Source organism: Triturus cristatus, chromosome 1_2 (assembly GCF_964204655.1).
Source record: "Triturus cristatus chromosome 1_2, aTriCri1.1, whole genome shotgun sequence".
Taxonomy (NCBI): domain Eukaryota; kingdom Metazoa; phylum Chordata; class Amphibia; order Caudata; family Salamandridae; genus Triturus; species Triturus cristatus.
Genome location: NC_140580.1, coordinates 1,122,676,588 through 1,122,700,942, shown reverse-complemented (window position 1 = coordinate 1,122,700,942; position 24,355 = coordinate 1,122,676,588).

Here is a 24,355-nt window from a genome sequence, read left to right as displayed (position 1 = left end):
CCGGAGACCAAACGGAAGGACACAGAACTGCCAATGATGACCCTCCAGGCAGAAACGCAGGAACATCTGATCCTCCCGAGCCACCGGCACATGAAGGTAGGCGTCTTGGAGATCCAGAGTAGCAAACACCCAGCCGGCCTGAATCAGAGGAACCACTCGCTGCAAAGTCTCCATTTTGAACGGGATCTTCCTCACAAACAGGTTCAGACTACGGAGATTGATGACAATCCGGAACCCTCCTGTGACTTTCGGAACCAGGAAAACTATCGAATAGGTCCCCAGACCCCATTCCAACTGGGGAACGGGAACAATTGCGTCCTTCAAAAACAGAGACCGAACACCGTCCCGCAAGGATTGGAGACGGGAGCGGCACAAGGGAGTCGGAGTCCGCACCACACCTGAGGGAGGAGGAGGGGACAGGAACTCGATCCGATACCCCCGGTCCAGGACATCCAGCACCCACCGATCGGAGGTCGACAGACACCAAGCTGAAAGGAACAACCTCAATCTCCCACCAACCGCGGGCGCCACTCCAGCGGGACCCACGACCGGAGAGGCATAGTCAGGAACGCTGCGGCCCAGGACCAGCATCACGAGGAGGCTTCTTCTGGAACTTCCGAGGGAAACCACGACCAGCACCGCGAGAACCTTTAAAGGAGGACTGCTGAAACCCTGAAGGCTGGCGAAAAGTCTTGGCCTGAGAAAAAGAAAAATCCTTACGGGAAGGCTGCCTGCGGAAGGAAAAAGAATGTTTGCGCTCCTTGAACACTTTATGCAGCTTATCCTCAAGAGCGTCCCCAAAAAGACGAGGGCCCGTAAAGGGCAAACGCAAAGCCATGGACCTCTGGGCGGCATCATTATTCCAACCCTTCAACAACAGATTTCTACGAGCAGTGACAGAGGAACCACAAGAAAGCGCAGATGCACGCACAGAATCGAAAGCAATATCCAAAAGGAATTCGGCCTGACGCTCCATCGATTCCAGCAAATCCGGACAGCAGCCATCCTCCTGCTTAGTGGAAAATAAAGTCTTAAAGTCAGTCAAGAGTGATTGAGCCACATAAGCACCATAGATACCAGGACGTATGGCAAGGTGAGAACCAGCATAGGATTTGCGCAAAGCAGTGTCAATCTTCTTATCCACTCCATCGCGAAGAATGTTATCATCAGCCATGGAAGGACAACCAACCAAACTAGCGACAATGGAGTCCACACGCACAGACTCAGGAAAGGACTCCTCCATGTCCTGCAAAGGGTAGAGCTTCGACATGGAGCGCGGCAACATAATATGATCCGGGTCCTTCCACTCATTCAAGAGCACATCCATCACAAACGGATGAATAGGAAGCGAAGTCGTAACAGGCTTCCGAAAATTGAGGCAGAACAGCATCCGATGAAGTACCGGCCACAGCGTCATCCGGAAACCCCATGTTCTCACGTACATGAGAAAGTAAGTCCGGCAACAGTTCCCTGGAGACATACTTCCCCTACAGATCCACAGCACCCAAAGAAGCATCATCAGAGGATTCCGAAGAGGAAATGTCAGAGTAAAGGGCCGTGCCCCCACCAGAACGTCCCCCAGCAGACTTCTTGGAGGACCTCAGTTCAGACAAGGTCTCCAAAATAAGACGCTTCAATCGGTCATCATCCAGCTTGGGCCGCTTCCCTGAGGGTGCAGGATCCCCACTGTCCTGAAGAGAAGAGGAAGAAGACACAGGAGACACATGTCTCCTCTTCCTATGATGCTTCCCAATCAAAAAGCAGCAGTGAGCGAAGGAGCAAGTAGAACAATACAGCAAGTCCAACACGGAGCAGTGAAGCAGAGAACTGACAACCCACCTCCTTATTAAAGAAAAAGAACCGTGAAAAACCCCGCCCCCAAAGGAGGCAAAAAGTGGGCGTGGCCAAGACAGTTCCTGAAACAAGGGAGCGCGCGGCCGCCGAAGGCAGACGAGAAGCAGCAGCGCAACCGGAGCCCACCCGGGCGCCGCGACTATCCCGGAAAAGGAAGGAGCACTCGGCCCCCAACCCGAGCGCTCCAAGGCCCGACAACAGCAGCGCAACCAGAGCCCACCCGCCACAGAATGAAGGAGCACTCGGCCCCCAACCCGAGTGCTCCAAAAACAAAACAGGAAATGGAGCACCCAGCCCCACCCCGGGCACTCCAACCGGAAGGCGGAATTCAAAAACAGACGGAGCGCCCGGCCTCGCAAACCGGGCGCTCCATCAAGACTGCCCCGTCTGTCAGCAACGGCAAAGAGCACACCGAGTGCTCCATCCAGGATGTATACGGAGCGCCCGAACCCCAAACTAGGCGCTCTGCTACTGAGAGACAGACGGAGAAGCGGAGCACACGTGCTACCCGAGAGCACCCTAGCGAACCCCAGGGAGCACCTGGAACCGCCACTTGGGCGCTCCCTCAAGGCAAACATACTCACCCCACAGCCAGAGCCCCCAAAAGCCACCAAGGCAGGGGAAAAACTCACGTGACCAGCAACCGGAACAGCACGAACAGGAAACCAGGAAGCCAGTACAGCCCCGCAGGACCAGCAGCCAGGAGCCTGTAGAGTCCAGGAAGCCCAGCAGCTCGACTCAACGAAGTCCCACGGAGGTCCAGCAGTGCCCCCAAAGCCCAGCAGAGGAGGACACCACAAGACAATACGAAGCACCTACCCCAGCGTCCCCGTCAGGTCCACTGACAGGAACAAAACAGGGTGTGCTTTTGGTTGGCTAGGTTCTTATAGCCCCTGACGGGAGGGTGGGTGGAGCCTCAAAAGCGTTTCCTGTTTTTTTTCCTGTCTTGTGGATACCTCATTAGTGATGACTGGGTCGAGGACGAGGGACGTAGAGGTAATGAGATGTTACAAGATCCGTTTGCACTTTTATAGCATTGCACTTATCATGACAAGTGGCATGAAGTGCCCCCAAATAAGCATTCGAAGGATATTGAACGTCACCCAGGAGGTCAGTGATTTTTTTTGGTTAATTCACCTCCCCAACCTAGACCCACCCCCCTTGCACCTTCCACGCAGTCCTTTTCAAATACTTCTTTGTGAACACTCGTAGGCACAGTGTTATCTTTATAGCGCCTAGGTCAGACCTATTGCGTCCACAAATGTAGTTTGCAAAGGTGGCATACAAGCGCTCGAGTACTGTGGCTTTGAGAAACATTGCAGGTGATACAATATCTCCTCACAGAGGCCTATGAGAATAGAAGAATTGTGACGTCACTACTCTTCTGTTAAATTCTATTACAGGTGATCAAGATTGCAATTGTCTTATTACAGGCACGTTTTGATATCAGAAATCGCCTCTAATAAATACCTAATTTACAATACTTTCTGCCTCGTTATAAATGATGTTGAAGAAATGGGACAGAGCAGAAAAATTCTCGGGCAACTTGTTTCTGTTCCACACTCATATACACCGTTACAGGGGCATAATAACACAGCCCCCCCGCATCCCCTGCGGTGCGGGGGGCCCCCAGCTGCACAGGGCCCCCTCAGCCCAGTACTGAGGCCTGAGCGCTCTGGATAAAATCCGGAGCAGGGGCCCCCGTGTACATTGCAGAGGGGGCCCTAAATCTTTCGTTACGCCACTGCACCGTTATAAAGGGGCCGGGTCTTGATCCCCACCCAGGACTGATGAGAAATAGGAAGTGACGTGTCACACTGACTGTACACTCCCGCCCGCGCGCGCCCTCCTCCAGTCATTGCAACCAAGCAGGAAGGAATGGGTCTTGGACCAATATTTGAGGACTTGCCTAATGGAATAAGGATGACATTAAATCAGCAGCCACGCGCCCCGGACAAGGAGTTGTTAAGTCCTCTGTGATTGGATGAAATGTATTCATGATATTAAAGACATCTCGGCCCCGGTGCCACATTTTAGATGTAGCGCAGATAAATGATATATCACGCGCGGGATCTACAAAAGCCATTAGTAACCATGACATTTTGACGTCGGATTTTAAAAAATTCCCGAGTATTCCCCGTGATTTATGAAACGGTGTCCAGGTTCATCGAAACTGATCTGAGATTTATCTCCGCCTGGTTAGAATTATTAATGACTTTCAATTTGTAAATCCAGGCGCCCGCGCGCCCAACTCTGTCCGCGGATTCACGGGGCCGACGGCGAGATTGGTGTTCGCGCCAGGCCTGGGAGGGAGGAAACCAGTCCCGTCCACGAACTGCTTCCGGCTTTGTGCAACCTAGGATGCTGTTCAGTGAGTGGAGGCGAAAAGAGGGGGTGCTTCGGAAACAATGGGCAACCCATAGTTTATTCCACACCGTGATTCTTGAGCTACAGGCAACCCCAACCCAGCAGCAAAGCCTCAAACCCACGTGCACAGGCCAGGACACCAACATTCCATTCCATCAGGATATCATTCAACAGCAGGGCTTGCTAGCTCCATCATCTCTCAGGTGACCTTGATCAAGGATGCAAATGGCACCAGTAGGCAGGAGGAGATGTAGTGGCGGCTGGTGAACTTTCAAAGTGGTAAGGCGTAAATTACTTCCTAAAACTGAAAAACGAAAACTAGAAGAACGAGCGAGCCTGAAGACCTCAAAGAATGTTTGGGGTGGGTGCGGTATTTCCCTATTAATATTTGATAACAAACAGGGGAAAAATGGGTCATTTATAACATAATTTACATATAACTTGTTAGAAACCCAGAAGTTCTGGATTTTGAACCCCCCAAGAAAATCATGACAAAATGGAAGCGAACTGTGGATCTTGTGATGTAATTTTCAGTAAACATTAGTTACGGAAATGTGCATTCCAGGCAGTAAAGAAACTCAAGCTATACAAAGTCACCTCGGCCTGTCCATTTTCAAAAGCATCTTTCTTCACTTCATCATCCCGTCCAGTCCCTTCGAAGGAGGTTTCCAGGCATATGTTTGGACTGAGGTTCTATGTGGAAGGGATAGTGTGGAAGTCAAAGGTTACACCAATCTCACCATCACAGACCATAGATACCACAGCGTGACAATCTTACAGGCTCACAGAGCTGTGTTACTGTTCACTTTCAAAGAAGTCCCATGGTTGGAAAGCAGACAGATGACATCAATGGTACGTTCTAACGGCTCAGACTGTACTGGCGATAACATTATAAAACATTGATCAATAAAGATAATAAAATGCCTCTATCCAAAAATGTCACACATAGACACCCAGAGGTGCGCTCACTTACTAGTGATCAAACAAATACATACAAGTGCACATACAGTCACAGCTATGCATTGGCAAACGTAGATTCACACTCACCTGAGTTTGAGCTACATATTACAAATTATACGGCTAATGAACAAAATACCTTGGGTCCCAGACCAAGTAGAGGTCGATCTTACTCCACTCAGTGGCAGTCAGTCATCTCATAACGAGTAAAAGGTTGAGTACAGTCTGGTGGCATTCCCTCTACGTCCCTTGTCCTCAACCCAGTCTTTACACATGAGGTATATTCCACTTGACACGAAACAAAACAGGAAACGCTTTAAGGCTGAGGTACTGTGACAGTGGGCTCACCAACACAGCAGTCCCAGGTCAGAGTTTTGGAAGCAGGAATGTGTTGCAAGAGACAGCCAGGGAGCGAAGTCGATCTGCTCCCCAAAGCGTTAATACCGCTGTATTTAAAAAGTGCTTTTTGGGCTATTTGACGCTTTCTGCTTTACTGATGTCTAGTTACAAATTTATATGCCTTTAAATAATAGCAGAATAGCTAGATTTTGAATTAATCGATAATAACTGAAGAGACCTCAAAGCCCCAGCTCACTCGCAGGCAAGTTTTCCCACCGCCTCTTTTCAGTTCCGAAACCCTTGCCTGAGACCGTCTTTAATGGGACTTTCTGCAACCTGCGTGATCGTCATCTGTGAGCACACACACTCCCTCCCTCCCTCCCTCCCTCCCTCCGTGTGACCTTGGGCACTGATGGAATATTGCACCAGCTGACTGTAGCCTTACACTGCCTTGTTGTGCTCACTTTATTGTAATCCGCATCTAAGCTCCCCAGTTTCCTGAGTTGTCTGCCACTGCGTTTGAGAAGGCTGTACAGACTGTGCTGTGACTAGACTTTCTTAGAATTAACTTAGGCCTTTGCCTTTTAAGAATCATGTCAGTGTTCCAGTCTGTACACGTTCACAACTCTTCATAACATGTGTGCTTCTCGGGAAAAAGTTGCACCGTGAGAGTGCAAAGTGTGAGAGCACATAGCTCTTGGTGTGAATTTACAATGACCTTTCATAACAGATGCATTCCACCCAGACATCAGATTCGCAAACCTGTGCAAATGAGCCCTGGCGGATTGCAGATTCTTTCTGAATTGCAGTCAATTTTATGGGTAACTGCCTGATGAACAGTTTGTGGGTGATATTTTAACATATAACAGTTCTGGAGGGTGCCGGCAAAGTAAAAGAAAGTAGTGGTGAAACTAATCTGTGGACCAGGTAAGAATAAGAAAGCTCAGTGGAATCAAGTATTTGCTGCAGACAACTATATGCAGTGCATAGCTTGGAATGTACTGATTACTTATCGGTAATCCTCATTACTCTTAGTCCTACTCGTCCTCGGCCAAGTCATTACACATGAGGTATATTCCACGTGGACAGGAAACGCTTTATGGCTCCACCCACCCTCCTGCCAGGGGCTATAATTCCCTAGCCTGCACAAAACCCTTCCTGACATACCAAGCACAACAAAGGCCTGACACAGGGAGGATGGGTGGGAAACATGACTGGGTCGAGGACGAGTAGGACTAAGAGTAATGAGGATTACTAGTAAGTAATCAGAGCATTACATCTACGTCCCGTGTCCTCGATTCAGTCATTACACATGAGGCATACCAAAGCAAACACCAAAGTGAAGGCCTTTCGAATACTGGTAGAAAACATACCAGTCAGCACACAGGAGAGAAGCGCACCACAGTGAAACTTTTAATGGCACTCAGGCCAAAGGCAAGCCTTTTTTCAGACAGAGGCTCTGTCCGATCCCTATGATGGTGCAGTCAATACGAGCGGGAATGGTAGAAAGCAGTAGCACATTGGGTGGCGAACGTCTCGTTACAGCACAGAAGAATCTGACCAATGACTGTATGGCTTCAAAATAAAGCAACACAGTGATTGGCCATATAGTGAAAGTACCGCCCCAATGCTGATGATGGATTAGAGGCCTACCAGCTGGCACTCAAACCCAATCCAGACGCCGCTCTCATGTTGTTTATGTCTGTAAGCAACATGAAAGTAGCGCCAGGATTTGTAGGAGCAGACAAAGCAAACGCTCCAAAGCGGACCGTGGGCCTGTGGCTATAATCCCTCTGACTTCCTAACATTGCACAGGTTAGAGAAACCCAAGTGCGCAGGCCAGGTTGTCCGTAGTAAAACACCAGTCCCGCCTGACGTGCACTTCACTTCTAGTCCTTAAGAGGCCTGCCCGCTGTCAATCAAGCTCCACTCCACCCTCAAGCAGTAAGTTACCCGACCCGCAATGCAATTAGGAGACGCAGCAAAACACACATTTTAAATTAAAGTTTTTGGGGGCTCATGGGGCAGCGGGTCAACGCCCTTTTGCCTTAAGGATGGAACCATCCCTGATGAGATGAGGGCTTCTCAACATCATCATCTATGGGTGTGCCGTGCCCGGGGTGGCTAATCACACCAATAGACTTATGAACATGTCCAAGGGTATAGACGTGCGAAAAGGGCATGAAGTGTGGGTTATGACAGGGAGTAAGAAGAGCACCAATCAGCAGCTAAGAAGACGGCTTGACAGTTGCACCTTCTGTTGGGAAGGATCTTTCCAGGGGAGAAAATCACAGTTAGGCTAACTTACTGGACCAAGTGGCAGACACGTGTAGGGGTCATTGCAGCTTTGTCATCTTGCTGGACAGCGATTCAATGATCACAAAATGACACCAATAGGCAGGTAAGGGCTTGGTTGAGTACTAGAATATTGGGTATTCTGTACCGAAATAGTGATTGACATCAATTAAGGGAGAAGGGGGCTTGACAGCCATATCATCCGTTTGATGGTCTTCACCGGAACAGAAAATGATGCACTTAGCAGCTGCTGTTGTCAGCAGGAAACTTGTCAGACCTCTCTGCTGTCTGTTGGACCTTTACTAAGTAAAAAACATCAATAAATCAATCAATCAATCAATCAGCACTAATGAGCAGGCTTGCCTGATCAGAGGTTCATTAATACGATTAGATGAATGGGCAATGCATTCATCTTCTTGGTGGGCCTTGACTGTGATATCAAGGCACCCCCGTAGGAAGCATCATGAGACCAGGGGTTCATCCATGGGTTTTGTAGTCTTGACTGGAGAACCACAGCATAATAACAAGCATTGGCAAAGGCAAAAGGTCTCACCCTTGGTGTACTATTGGCTTTGCCAGAGGTTTTAGCCACGAGGCACAGCAACCTAGAAAAACAGTTTGACATGGCTGCCTATTTTTTTTCTTTTTAGTTACCACTCTGATCCGCGTCAGATGGGTAACTAAAAAGAAAAAAGTGTGAAAGTCTTTTTTTTCAAACGGCATGGGAAGCAATATGGCAGCGCGGATAGAGGCAGAAGCAATACTGGGGGACAAGGGAAGGAAGAAACATGGGTGTTCTGGTGGTAGGAAGCTTAATGGATAAAGGAGAGCAACACAGAGTTACCGGGAAGAAAGGACACAGGTGAAAAAGCAATGCAAGGAGACATGTGAGAGAGGAACACAGAGCACAGCGGGAGGAGAGAAGCATATGAGGTACACAATAGAAAACCACATGCACTCTAGCAGAGTGCTTAAATAAAAAGAATGAACTAACACCTGAAAAAGCGAGCAGTTGAAGAACATAGCAATGTGTCCATGCTCCAGAGGCTGGACAAACACAGGAAGAGGAAAGAAAGCCCACACAGCTAAGGAATGAGAAGCAAACAAATAAGAGTGGCATTGAAGCCAAACGTTGGCAAGCAATGGGTGTGCTCTAAGCCCCACTGTCAGATAACACTGTGTCTCACAAAAGGCAAAGTCACGAAGCTTCAGTTTTGCATGGTCAATGCTTCAGCCATGGTTTAGGTAGAGCTTAGCTTTATCTTTGCCTACCCTGTTGTCATCCCCTGCATAGTGACTAACACCAATATGCATTGAAATCGAAAATTCCCTCATGTGAATAGAGACCTTGTTAGTGTCATTTTTCATTAAGTGCGTTTGATGTAACTAATGAATGGGTACATTAGGCAGGTATATGTGGCCAAGGATTCAGTCATAATTGCCCTGGGCTAAGCAGTGTTGTCGTATGACCCGAGGCCTTGACTGGGATTGAAAGTTACAAATAATTGGCAGGTCGACTTGATAAATGGTTCTTCCACATGAGTAGATGGCTTGGAAGCATCATCATCTGCCTGGAGGCAGTCATCGGAATAGTAGTGGCATTTGTAGTCTCGTGGTCAGTCAGGAGAGTATTAACTTTTGACTGTAACGTCACATGTCCCCAGTGGGAAGGCTTACACAAGCAAGGATTTCATGTGAGTAGAAGGCTTGGCAGTCTCGTCGTCTGTTCGTGGGTCTTGACTCATCAGATGTCACCAGCAGGAACACTTAAGCAAGTGTTCAGTCATTTGATAACAGATTTTGGCAGTGTCGTCATCTATCCTGTGAGTTTTAACATAATTTCAATTGACATCAGGAGGAACACTTACCTCAGCCATGAAAGCAGAGGGCTTTGCAGCATCGTCGTCGTGTGGTGGTTCTTGACGTGGTATCAAATGTCACCAGCAGTAATATTTACACAAGTAAGGGTTCCGCCTTGTTACTAGACGACTTGGAAACATTGTCTCGTCAGTAGGTATTGTCATAATATCACATGTCAACAGTAGGAAGGTGTGAGAGGCTGGCTTAGTATATGGTGCACACGTATGTAAGTGTAGCGCCCTGCACTAATCCAGACAACCCGTATGGTGATTTTAGTGGTCTTAGACAACCTTAGAAAGCTCTCTCTAAGTGGTAGTGGTGGAGAGGAGCCGCCAGGCTTAGTCCAGAAGGAGTGTAAACCAGCTTGTTTTACCAGTACTTAATCTTATGGTATAGGCTAAGTGAAAAAGAACCACACGGTTAATGTCTAAAAAATATGTATTTATTATTAACACTCACGAATACAATGTATTATCTCCTACCCAGAGATATAAACACAATACACACAATACTTTGCCAATAGAATACGTAAGTTGCACAGAATACAAGTGATCTCCGGGGGAGGGTTGTATGACATAATTTCGAAAGACAAAAATTCGACCTACAAAAATATCGCAACAAAAATATTGTGGTCAAGAATGTCGACATCCTATCTACAACATGGTAAGTACAAAAATATCGATAATTTAATATCGACGTCAAAAATATCGTAATTCAAAAATATCGTTTTTTTTTACTTTAAAAATATATGTAAAATAAACCAAATAATACTTATAAATCAAAGAAACATAATTAAATATATTTTATAATATGTAAAATTTATAATAAATATATATAATTAAATAAAACTTTAATTAAACATATATATATAATATATAATATATACACTTACTTAATAATTACTTTTAATAATAATTTCTGTAACATATAAATTATTAAATATTTATTTAAATTACCAATACATCTATACACATAAAACAATAACGTTAATAAATATTAAATAATTACATATAGCAAATAATAATCAATATTTGTAATTTGAATAATTTTTATTATTAATTATATATTACAATAGCTAAAATATTACAAAACATATTAAATATCAGACACAATAAAACTACTAGTCCAACTTCAACAAAAACAACAGTAAGGAAAATGTTGGATAGCGTAGGTGTAAAAATAACTATTCCAACTCCCGAGAGTGCAACAGTAGGGAAAACATTGGATAGCGTAGGGGTAAAAATTACTATTCCAACTCCAAAGAGTGCAACAGTAGGGAAAGCGTTGGATAGCGTAGGGGTAAAAATTACTATTCCAACTCCAGAGAGTGCAATAGTAGGGAAAGTGTTGGATAGCATAATGGTAAAAATGACTATTCCCACTCCAGAGAGTGCAATAGTAGGGAAAGTGTTGGATAGCGTAAGGGTAAAAATTACTATTCCCACTCCAGACAGTGCAACAGTAGGGAAAACGTTGGATAGCGTAGGGGTACAAATAACTATTCCAACTCCAAAGAGTGCAACAGTAGGGAAAACGTTGGATAGCGTAGGGGTAAAAATTACTATTCCAACTCCAGAGAGTGCAATAGTAGGGAAAGTGTTGGATAGCGTAAGGGTAAAATTTACTATTCCCACTCCAGAGAGTGCAATAGTAGGGAAAGTGTTGGATAGCGTAAGGGTAAACATTACTATTCCCACTCCAGACAGTGCAACAGTAGAGAAAACGTTGGATAGCGTAGGGGTAAAAATAACTATTCCAACTCCAAAGAGTGCAACAGTAGGGAAAACGTTGGATAGCGTAGGGGTAAAAATTACTGTTCCAACTCCAGAGAGTGCTATAGTAGGGAAAGTGTTGGATAGCGTAAGGGTAAAATTTACTATTCCCACTCCAGAGAATGCAATAGTAGGGAAAGTGTTGGATAGCGTAAGGGTAAAAATTACTCTTCCCACTCCAGGCAGTGCAACAGTAGAGAAAAGGTTGGATAGCGTAGGGGTAAAAATTACTATTCCAACTCCAAAGAGTGCAACAGTAGGGAAAGCGCTGGATAGCGTAGGGGTAAAAATTACTATTCCAACTCCAGAGAGTGCAACAGTAGGGAAAGCGCTGGATAGCGTAGGGGTAAAAATTACTATTCCCACTCCAGATAGTAAAACAGTTGGGAAAGCACTAGATAGCATAGTGATTCTATGAACATTATAACCAATTCAATAATTTCTTATAAAAAAATTGCATGTTAACAATGTTTTTAAAAAATAATAATTATTAAATACCAATTATGTAAAATAAATATTTAAATAAATACATTTAAATTACATCCCACACTATTCCCCCTTTAACACACAAAACACTACACATACAAAATACACAATAGATTTAAATATCAATTTATCTCTTATTTACAACTAATAATACATTCTTTATAATTAATATAGTTATTAATTGACTAATTAATGCATATTAATTACGAAATTACAAATATTCACCAATTAATTATTAATTAACAATACATTAATTAGCAATACCAACAAATAAAATACAATAATAAAATATTTATATTTACTATATTTAACTAACTAATAACAATTAATTATTAATAATTACAAATAAATAAAATATATCATTACTTATTTTATTTTAATTACATCCCACCCTATTCCCCTATAAACCCACAACCCACTACACATAAAAATTCACATAATTTAATTATCAATTAATCACTTACTAAAATTAAATCACCAATTAATTATTAATTAACAATTAATTAATTAACAATAACAATAAATACATATTAATAATAAACTAATTATAATGTATATAATTAACCAATTAATAAAATAACTGTACAATTAATAATTAATTAACAATTAGTCAATTAATTACCAATTATTAATTAATTACCAATTAATTAATCATAAATACCAATTAAACAATACATATTAATTAATTAATTATAATTAAATTACTTCCCACCCTATACCCCTATAAACCCACAACCCGCTCTGATACTAAAACGCTAAATTAAATTTAAAATAATTATTAATCTCTAAACATTTATTTTTAAATGTATTAAAATACATTACAATAATCTTTAGCATACAAATAAAATACATATTAAATTACATTTCTCTGAAGGATAGCGGACGTACCTGCAGAATCAGGCAGTTCACGGGACACGGGACACTCACGCTGTTGCTCCCCTCGCCGCCAGCCGTCAGCCACCAGCGCTGGCCGCAGTAGAGGGGAACTACAACTCCCGCCATTCCCTGCTCTCCACCGGACTTCCTGCCGGACACCAGCGCGCCCGGAGGCGCTACTTAACCTGAGGCTCCCTCGGCAGAGTGGGAGTTTCTCTGAAGGATAGCGGACGTACCTGCAGAATCAGGCAGTTCACGGGACACGGGACACTCACGCTGTTGCTCCCTTCGCCGCCAGCCGCCAGCCGTCAGCCACCAGCGCTGGCCGCAGTAGAGGGGAACTACAACTCCCGCCATTCCCTGCTCTCCACCGGACTTCCTGCCGGACACCAGCGCGCCCGGAGGCGCTACTTAACCTGAGGCTCCCTCGGCAGAGTGGGGGTTTCTCTGAAGGATAGCGGACGTACCTGCAGAATCAGGCAGTTCACGGGACACGGGACACTCACGCTGTTGCTCCCCTCGCCGCCAGCCGTCAGCCACCAGCGCTGACCGCAGTAGAGGGGAACTACAACTCCCGCCATTCCCTGCTCTCCACCGGACTTCCTGCCGGACACCAGCGCGCCCGGAGGCGCTACTTAACCTGAGGCTCCCTCGGCAGAGTGGGGGTTTCTCTGAAGGATAGCGGACGTACCTGCAGAATCAGGCAGTTCACGGGACACGGGACACTCACGCTGTTGCTCCCCTCGCTGCCAGCCGTCAGCCACCAGCGCTGGCCGCAGTAGAGGGGAACTACAACTCCCGCCATTCCCTGCTCTCCACCGGACTTCCTGCCGGACACCAGCGCGCCCGGAGGCGCTACTTAACCTGAGGCTCCCTCGGCAGAGTGGGGGTTTCTCTGAAGGATAGCGGACGTACCTGCAGAATCAGGCAGTTCACGGGACACGGGACACTCACGCTGTTGCTCCCCTCGCCGCCAGCCGTCAGCCACCAGCGCTGGCCGCAGTAGAGGGGAACTACAACTCCCGCCATTCCCTGCTCTCCACCGGACTTCCTGCCGGACACCAGCGCGCCCGGTGGCGCTACTTAACCTGAGGCTCCCTCCACGGCGCGGGACGCGCGCGGGCGGCGCTGGGCTGAGCCCGGGCAGAGGGCGGGCCGTCTGTGGCCGTCCGGGGCCAACGGAGGCCGGGCAGGGCTACCCCCCTAAGTGGTCAACCTCTGGACTTCGTTAAAGACACCTATGTAAACCAGGGTGACATTTATTTCCATGGATTATTTACACCTAGCTGTATGCGGTGGACCTTGAGGTGTTGTTTTACGCCGATCAGGTCTGTGCCTGCGTATGTTATATACGTGCTCCTGTGCTCCTGTGTTGTGTAGTTGGTCTTTGCGGATGTATGACGTTACAACGCACACTATTACAACGCATGCACTTACAACGCATTTTTTACAACACATAATCCATTACAACGCATGACATTACAACGCATGACACTACAACGCATTTTTAAAAAATACCTTTACAACGCACTACCATTACAACGCATACTACCTTTACAACGCATACCATTACAACGCATATTATTAAATTACATTTAAGGTAAGTACTAGATAGTATAGGGGTAAAAATTACTATTCTAACTCCAGGGGGTGCAACAGTAGGGTAAGTGTTGGATAGTGTAGGGGTAAAAATTACTATTCTAACTCCAGGGGGTGCAAAAGTAGGGTAAGTGTTGGATAGTGTAGGGGTAAAAATTACTATTCTAACTCCAGGGGGTGCAACAGTAGGGAAAGTGTTGGATAGTGTAGGGGTAAAAATTACTATTCTAACTCCAGGGGGTGCAACAGTAGGGTAAGTGTTGGATAGTATAGGGGTAAAAATTACTATTCTAACTCCAGGGGGTGCATCAGTAGGGTAAGTGTTGGATAGTATAGGGGTAAAAATTACTATTCTAACTCCAGGGGGTGCATCAGTAGGGTAAGTGTTGGATAGTATAGGGGTAAAAATTACAATTCTAACTCCAGGGGGTGCAACCGTAGGGTAAGTGTTGGATAGTATAGGGGTAAAAATTACTATTCTAACTCCAGGGGGTGCATCAGTAGGGTAAGTGTTGGATATTATAGGGGTAAAAATTACTATTCTAACTCCAGGGGGTGCATCAGTAGGGTAAGTGTTGGATAGTATAGGGGTAAAAATTACTATTCTAACTCCAGGGGGTGCATCAGTAGGGTAAGTGTTGGATAGTATAGGGGTAAAAATTACTATTCTAACTCCAGGGGGTGCATCAGTAGGGTAAGTGTTGGATAGTATAGGGGTAAAAATTACTATTCTAACTCCAGGGGGTGCATCAGTAGGGTAAGTGTTGGATAGTATAGGGGTAAAAATTACTATTCTAACTCCAGGGGGTGCATCAGTAGGGTAAGTGTTGGATAGTATAGGGGTAAAAATTACTATTCTAACTCCAGGGGGTGCATCAGTTGGGTAAGTGTTGGATAGTATAGGGGTAAAAATTACTATTCTAACTCCAGGGGGTGCATCAGTAGGGTAAGTGTTGGATAGTGTAGTGTAATATTATGCGTTGTAATGGTATGCGTTGTAATGGTAGTATGCGTTGTAATGGAATGCGTTGTAAAGGTAGTTTTTAAAAATGCGTTGTAGTGTCATGCGTTGTAATATCATGCGTTGTAATGGATTATGCGTTGTAAAAAATGCGTTGTAATGGTAGTGCGTTGTAAAAGTTGCGTTGTAAAGGTTGTTCCCCGGTCTTTGCACTCTGCACATTAAGGACTTAGGAATACAGTATTTGCTAATAAGGTGTTTTCACTATGATATATAACCATTTTTAATTTATTTTCAGTGTTTATATTGGTGGTATCATTTCATAGTAAGCGCTATTTTAACTGGTCGTTATTGTTTTAGTATATTTTTATTTTGTATCTTAAGGCAGCATGTCTAAATTTACTGGGACCCCTCGTTCAACTGTGTCTACACTTGATAATTATTTAGTTAAAGTTGTAGACAAGATCAACAAGGAACGTAGACTATCCCTAGGTCTGACCAGTAACTGTGGCCCTGAGATTACGAGCCAATTAGTCTCCGTTGAGATCCATTCATCTGACGATAGCCAAGCATCGGCTTCTATAGTTTCCCCAGCGAGGGTGGATGTATGCGCAATTGAGCCCACTCTGGTTCCCCTGCCCGATACTGATTTGTTTAAGGATTCTGATATTAGTAAGTCTCCCAATGTTACTGTAGTCTCGACCCCTGTGGTACCCAAAACTCACAGAGTTCTTAGATCAGGGTTACACCTTAACAGATTTGTTCCACCCAAAAAGGGGGGCCGCAAAAGTAAAAAGAATACGGTCTCTAATGCAGGCTCCCCTGAGCATACCTGTTTAAATAATGGTGATAACCCTACCCAAATGATATTAGCACCAGATCAGCTCGAGATGTTAATTGGTATGATTGATAGCAAGTTAGATAAAATTATCATACCTCTTTTAGATAAACTTGAGGCTGTATTCAGGGAAGTGAACAGACTGGGTGAATTGGTGCAATCTGGATTTAACTCCCAAGATAGCCCCCAACCGATTGCTGTGGTAGGAGAGACTGCGGGTTTGTTGGGCAAACATGTGCAACAACCCAATGATTTATTAACCACTGGACATATATGCGCGGGTTCTACTTTTCCCTCACAGCCAACGAGAAGGATCAATCCCATTAACGACCGGCGGGGGTTTGTTGGTAATCTAACAAGACCTGTTCTTGGGGATATATCTAGTGCTACTCCAGCTAAGCCGTCTTGCCCTAATGGTACCCCTGCTAATATAGTTATCCATGATACGGGGAACATGAATAGGACATTAAGAAGAGAGAGGTTTAATAATTGTCGCCTCCCCCAACCTAATCTGCCACCTGATTGCGCACCTTTCGTAGCAGTTTTGACCAACGTGCCACCCATTAGAGAGGACGGGCCCAACCGTCTTGTGGAATCACATGATTCCCTCAAAAATAAAACCGTGGCATGGCTTAACCGTGAATGCGGCTTTCCTGTGGCTATGGTGGACCAGATTTTGGTCACCACCAGAACCAACTGGATTGGAACGTCCCCTAAAAACATTCCCGGTGATTGTGTCATTATCAATTTTAGTACCCCCCACCTCGCAACGACGGCTCTAATTCGTGCTACGTCCTGTCCCAGCATTGACCAGGGTATCGTACTCCGTCCCCTTGGCTTTTTCTATAGTCAACATATTGAGCACTTCCCAGTGCACCTGGGGGGAGGGAGACTGCGGGGAGAAGAGGGGCTTAGTTCGACAAACACCCAGGTAGCTACTGTTAACCGTTATCAATGCCTGAGTGGGTTGGACCAAAATGACTGACAGGAGATGGGTGCCGCCTTAGGTTCAACAGAAGACTCCATATTAATGGATAAGATGGGTTCCCCCGCCGTCAGTACGGAATTTTCGGGGAACCAAGAGTTGTTGGCAAGAGGCCCTAATATATGTGTACCTAGGTTGGAGGTGGAAATCCCTGTAGTTTGTTTGCCCCCAGACGAGGAGGGAGATACATTGGGTAACCCCGTGTCCGATGAGGAGACTTTCAATGTTGTCCCTTCTCAACAGGTTAGCAACGGTACAAATTTGAGGACAGGTATCCACGCCTCATCTGGTTGTTACATTGCAAGTTGGAATATTGCTGGGATTCGATCAAAAGCAGATAGTCTGGGGTGGTCGGAATTTTGGGATCTTTTTGACATTATTTGCTTACAGGAAACTTGGTGTACTGATTTCAAAGGCTACAATGGTTTTAACTCATACCAGCTTCCCGCTATTGGTTCCGTATCGGGTAGAGCCAAGGGGGGTTTACTTGTTTTGATCTCAGTTAAAGCCCCTTTATCGGTTATTAAATATGTGCAAGTTGGGGATAATTCCCAGAATTTATGGCTGCATATAAGAGGAGGTAGAAACATTCTTTTAATTAATTTCTATAATAATCGTTTTATCGACTTCAGGGATCAGCCGGTTAAAGATCTTTCAAAGGCACTGGAAGACTTTTTTAAGGACTCTGATGTAGTCTTTGATATGATCTTCGCAGGGGATTTCCATATTACCACTTGTCCTTTCTCAGAGGCTAATGTTTGCGGATTGGTGGACGCTAACGAGGACGGGATTCTCCATTTCCAACACAATTATTATGGAGATGCCCTAAATAACTTCCTTGCCTCATATAACATGTATATCATGGACAATGAGAAAAACACCAAGGGGGATATTTGTCCAACCTTTATAGGCCGGGGAACGAATTCTGTAATAGATTTTATTTGCATTTCCCCGGGCCTTGAGGCCTTGCTTACGGCCCCAAAAGTAATAGATATTCAACTTAGTGACCATAACTGCCTGGTAGTAAAGGCTAAGTTGTGGGAAAAGGATGATGTTAGTATCCCGGGCCGCACTATTAATAGTATTGAGGCTGAGCGCCCCAACGGCACAAGACTCAGATGGAAGGGGGATAAGGCAGACATTACGTCTGACTCTATTATAACCAGTTCCCTGGTACATATTATCGCGATCCTTGAAGATAATTTAGGTACTTCTTGCTCTATTGAGCATTTTATTAGTATAAATGCGGCCATCAACCTAAAACTTACAGGTACCTGCAAACATAAGGAGGATCAACCGCGGGGTTGGTTCAACTCAACTTGCACCTCGGCCCTGAGGGAGCTGAAATCTGCTCTATCAGTCAAACCTAGAGATAAGGGACTGGTTATAGATCTAAGAGCCAGATACAATCAAACCCTTAAAAATAGGAAAATGGAACTTCGGCAGGAGGCTTGGGACAATTTGACTAAGGCTGCTGAATTGAATAATTGTTCCCTATTCTGGAAAACTGTCAATTCTTCATTTCTTAAAGATGACAAAATTCCAGAATTAACTTCCTATGTCATGCAGGCAGAGTGGATCTCGCATTTTTCTAAAATTTCCATTCAGATGGTGGACCTCAAGTTCCAGGGAATCAATGGCCGCACATCCCATTAAATTTTACGGTACAAGAGGTTTTAGATAGCATACGGGACAGTAAAGGGGGGAAAGCACAAGGCCCAGATGGGGTCCCAATTGATGTGTATAAATTGGTCCCAGAAATATGGGGGCCTCTGCTTACAAATATTTTTAATGCAACTGTCAATAATGAGATGCCCCCGACCTGGGAAGAATCCATCTTAATCCCAATATTCAAGAAAGGCAATCGTGGGGAAGCCAAGAATTATTGACCAATCTCCCTGTTGGATTCTTCTGTTAAAGTTATGAGTCGAGTGCTCTTGGTGAGATTGGAGGAATGGGCTGAGGAAAATGGTATCTTAGCCGAGAGCCAGTTTGGCTTTAGGAAGGGTCGTGGAACGATAGAGCAATGTTTAAATTTAGAACTGCTCGTCGGTAAATACACCTTGGCCAAGACCGGCACTATTTACCTCTGCTTTGCGGATCTAAGTAGTGCCTTTGATCTGGTGGACCACGGCATTCTCTGGGAACAGTTGTTAGAAATGGGGGCCCCAGAGGGTATCGTCTTCTTTTTAGCCCGCCTATACACCAAATTAAGAGCTTGTGTCCGTTTTGGGTCACAAGGTGAATGTACACCCATGTTTAAGATTGGGCGTGGAATACGCCAGGGTTGTGTGCTAGCCCCATTGCTTTTTATACTTTTTATTAACGAGATTGAATTCTTTCTTAAATCTTTGGCAGTGGATGCTCCCAAAATTAATAATGAATATGTCCCTGTGCTACTTTACGCGGATGACGCGGTTTTAATCTCACGTACACCATACGGTCTACAACAGCTGCTGGATGGTTTTATGCAATTTATTAAAAGCAGAAAGCTAGTTCTAAATAAATCCAAAACATATGTCATGGAATGTGGACGTAGGATTGGAAAGAAACAGCCCTCCTTTTTTATAGAGGGTCAAAAGGTTCAGGTTGTTGATAACTTTTCATATTTGGGGGTTACTTTTTCAAATAAAAACACCTGGGCTAATGAACACAAGAATGTACGGTCTAAAATGGCCAGGAGTGCCTTTGGAATTTTCACTATGGCTACCAAATTGGGAGATAGGCGGATAAATGACATGCTGAAAATTTATCAATCACGGTGTGTCTCAATCGCCTTGTATGGAGCTGGTATATGGGGCTACGCCCCGGCAGGTTCTCTTCAGGTCGAGGAGAACGTATTTTTGAAAAAACTTTTGTGCCTGCCAAGCTCTGTTTCCAATGCCTTAGTGCATAACGAATTGGGTATTCACCATCTTTCCGATTTGATTCTTCTTAGACCTTTGATCCTATGGCGCTCCATCTGGACTAAAGAAGAGACCTCTTTGTGTAGAGCTATCATTTCTGACTGTTTTACTATGGACCACTTTACAAAGATCCCATGGTTGAAGTACGTTATTGATAACTTCCGGGTGATCTTTAACATTGATATTCTAGCGGACTATCATGGGGCAGATATGTTGTCTAAATCTGATCTTAAGCAGTGTCTCTTACACCAGGCCGCTATTAAGAGACATCAGAACAGCTCCAATCTTTCATCTTATACCTTTTATCATGATCTAAATGAAGTTGTGGGCTTTCAACCATATCTGTCTCAAGTAACCTGGAAGGCACATCGGTTTGTGTTGACTAGATTTAGGATGGGAGTTGTCCACAACCTTGTTGCCTTCCCCTCTTTGAATTTGCATCCTGTTGGTCCATGTCCATGTGATAACTCTACCTCCCAAAGCACTGTGCACTTTCTTCTGCTTTGTCAGTTGTATAAACATCTCCGGATTGCTTATCTGAAACCCTTGTTGTTAAAATTTGAGGTCAGAACTACACGTGACTGTATGTGTTTACTTTTTAATTTACATCATCCGGTAGTATGTTTTTATACGGCTACTTTTCTTCTTAAATCCATTAATGCTAGGAAAAGTATGCTTTTTTAAATATTTTATGTCGATGAATTTTTCTGCCTCTGTATTATAACAAATTTTGTTTTAATGTTGTGCTTTTATGAACTTGTTTAATGTTCGAATAAAGCCTTATGAAATGAAAAGAAATTACAATACACTAAATAAATATCGATATTATTGACATCGAATTTTTTGCTTACGATATTACTTACATCGATATTAATTACTTCGATATTATTAACTTCGATATTACTTACCTTGGGATCGATATTCTGTCCGTCGATATTCTTGACTTCGATATTCTGTACCTACGATATTAAAAACACGATATTATGGTAGGTCGAAATTTAAAACTCGATATTTTGGCTAAACACCCCGGGGGAGACCAAACCATATACTAAAATAGTGTAATGCAAACCACATCCTAAGTCGAGAAGGGACCCAGAAGACGTAGAAGAGCCGGGGACCCAAGGAACCACCCAAGGTGAGTATCTAGGAACCCCACAGTCCCAGTCACACTAGTCAGTAAACCATAAACACACAAGCAAAAAGTGGGGGGTGACCATGAAAGCAGATCCTACTTTCCTACAGAATACATACCAAAGTAAGGGTTCAGCTATCTCAGTAGAGGGCTGGGCAGCACTGGCATATAATCTGTTGGTTTTAACACAATTTCAAATGTCCCCAGTAGGAATGCTTGCACAAGCAAGGGTTCAGCCATTAGATTAGAGCACTTGGTAGCAATGTCATCTGTCCAGTCGGTCTTGACGCAACATCAGATATCACTAGTAGCAAAGTTTACCAAAGCTGCTGACTGTGGGAGAAGGCCTTCTGATGTCAGAACTCAACTGTAATCAGTTATTACAGTGAACGGCTATGTAATTTCTTTTTTACAGGCGACTAGGGATGTCGCCTGTAATGAGGAAATTAGAGACAGGCTTCTGTACAGGGATTGCAGGGTCCCATGTATTATAATTCTCTCAATATAAAAGTATTGTTTTCCATCTTTTAGGGAGATAGACATCATTCTCAAGTTAGGGTTGTGGTAAAATCCTCACCTTCAACTGACACAATAAGACAAACACTGACCCTTTTTGAATTGTTACTTGCCTCTCATCCTCGGTTTATTGTGTGCCGGAAAGTCAGCTCAGTGGGATAATGCACCTGATTATGCAATCTGCTTCCAACTAGTGCTTTTGAATTCCAAGGGGAAACTTTCAAGCTTGATAAATTGATTGCGGTTTCAACCTGTTTTCAGTACGACGATGCAAATATGTTTACAGTGTGTGCTACACAAATAGCCATGGTGCATATACATGAGACCTGATTAAAATTGCCACAATTAAGGATAGTCTGGAAGCCTTGTGCTGCTTTAGCTTGCACTGCTGAAGGAAAGCGAGGAGAAGAAGCATTTTACAAATCCCTACGATGAACTAAATGGCCCATTCACAAAGAGAATATATATATAGAGTTGGTGGCCCCCAGCAAACTGGAGGTTCTTGTAAGCATCAAATGGAGGGGGCATGACTTGCTTTCCCACCCGCACCAGCCGTCGGATTTCCAAGGCAATTTGGCACTGCGAGTTGGTGAGAGAAAGGGAGATGAGGGAGACCACGCTCTTCCTTTTGACACTTTGCATTCCAAGTATGTACTTTGCGTGGCAGCCACCAGCACTATGCTTTTATTGACAGATGCACAGCGATGCAAAAATAAACACGAGACGATGGCAGTAGAAATCACGCTATTAAGCATTATTTGAACTTTTGCCACATCACTTTCCAATACTTCGAGTGCATTCTGGGGCCTGAAGTGTATAGAGGCCACGTGACCACTGGGAGAGTAATAATCACTGTGACTTTAAGAGAATGAAACACTCACCTGTGTACAAGGCATGACGCCGAAACGCGTAGGGTGGAGAGAAGTGTTTAAATGCTGCCGCGCATTCAGACGAATAAATGTCTTCTGGAAATAAGACGAAGTTGGGCTCTGTGGCTTTTTGTTTAGTAATTCGACAGGATTCTCCAGTCTTGTCCTTTTGGAGCCCGCCCTGCAGAGTTGGTGGCCCCCAGCAAACTGGAGGTTCTTGTAAGCATATATATATATATATATATACACACACACACATATATCTATATATTCACCTAGAAAATCACAGTTAAAGTCCGGTTCTTTATACGAGCTAAAAATAAAAAACAATATTATGTTATAGATATGATTAGGAGCACAATCCATAACTTGCACAAAACATATGCAAACAATAACTTGCACACTAAATGCAGTGTTTTAATGTCACATACAATTATAAATGTTGCAAATCATCTTACAGATTTTAAATTGCTGGAACATGCTTTCTTTCAACACTATAGATGCAAGAAAAAGTGATATGGAACATACTTTAATTATTATTATTATTTTTTTTACTCAAGATCCTATAGTAACAAACAAGCATCTCTGTCCAGCAGTGCTGTTGCTCTAAAGTTTTTTAGGGTCACTTCCACTGCCCTTTTTATGAATGGGGTGTGATATTGAGCCCTTGCAGGATTCTGGTATTGTCTCTGACTCCATTATTCCTGTAAAGAGCTGAAATAAGGGTTCTTTCGAGCTTTAGGATTAAATTTGGAAACTGAGAGGTACTTAATTGGGAGCTGGTGTACTGGAGTCTCTGGAAGAAGACAGTGTCCCCAATATTGCTTCCTCAGTGATCCCCATAACGCTGGAAGAGACCCCTCAACCCACTATGTCTGTTCCTGCCGAGTCATTTGTGGCTATGATTGTTGGTGACGCGAATGTGGAAAAGGGTAGGCCAGGCTTCCGAAATGACCGTTCTGAGTATAGTGTCCGGAAGGACACATTATGCAGCAGCCGCAGCTCAAGAGCTGTGCTAACACCCACCTCTCACCCATCCAACACACAGTGGCGGTTCCTCCGTGTGAGCAGAGGAGCGTGGCCCCACACTGCTTTGCAGAAAGCATTACAAATAAAATGGTAATAAAATGATTTTATAACAATTTTATTTTTCACTCTACTTCAGCAACCGGACTGCGACAGCAGGGCGAGGTCAGTGCATCACTGCTGCCAATGATTGGCAGCAGTGAGGAATGGCCACTAAAGTTTAGATTGTGCATGTTGGTTAGGCCGGCCTCCTTGCTACGGCCAAACCGACATGTGCAATTCAAACCTCTCCAACCCGGCTGTCTTGGACAGCCAGCTTGAAGAGCAGGGACAGACCTACAGTGTCTTTAGGAGTGTAGAGCATGCCCCCTCCAGTCAATTAAGACGCTTCACTCATGCTGCTTAACAGCATGAGAACTGCGTCTTGATTGGATGAGAGAGTTGGTTGTGGACTTCGCGCTCCGAGGATGTGCTGCAGAACAACGAGGACGTGCTGCAAAACATCAAGTGGCAGTGTAAGGTAAGTGATTTTTTAATGTGCATATTATTGTGTATTGTGTGTATTTTGTGTATTTTTTATGTATTTTGAACCCCTCTGCTGTGATTTGCCGCCAACCGCCACAACCAACACAAGCGTCACCAGTCAGGTGGCCCTGCTAATAAAAGGAGCCGGGCGCTCATGGCCCAGGCCACTTCTACATACTTACTTCTGGTGTC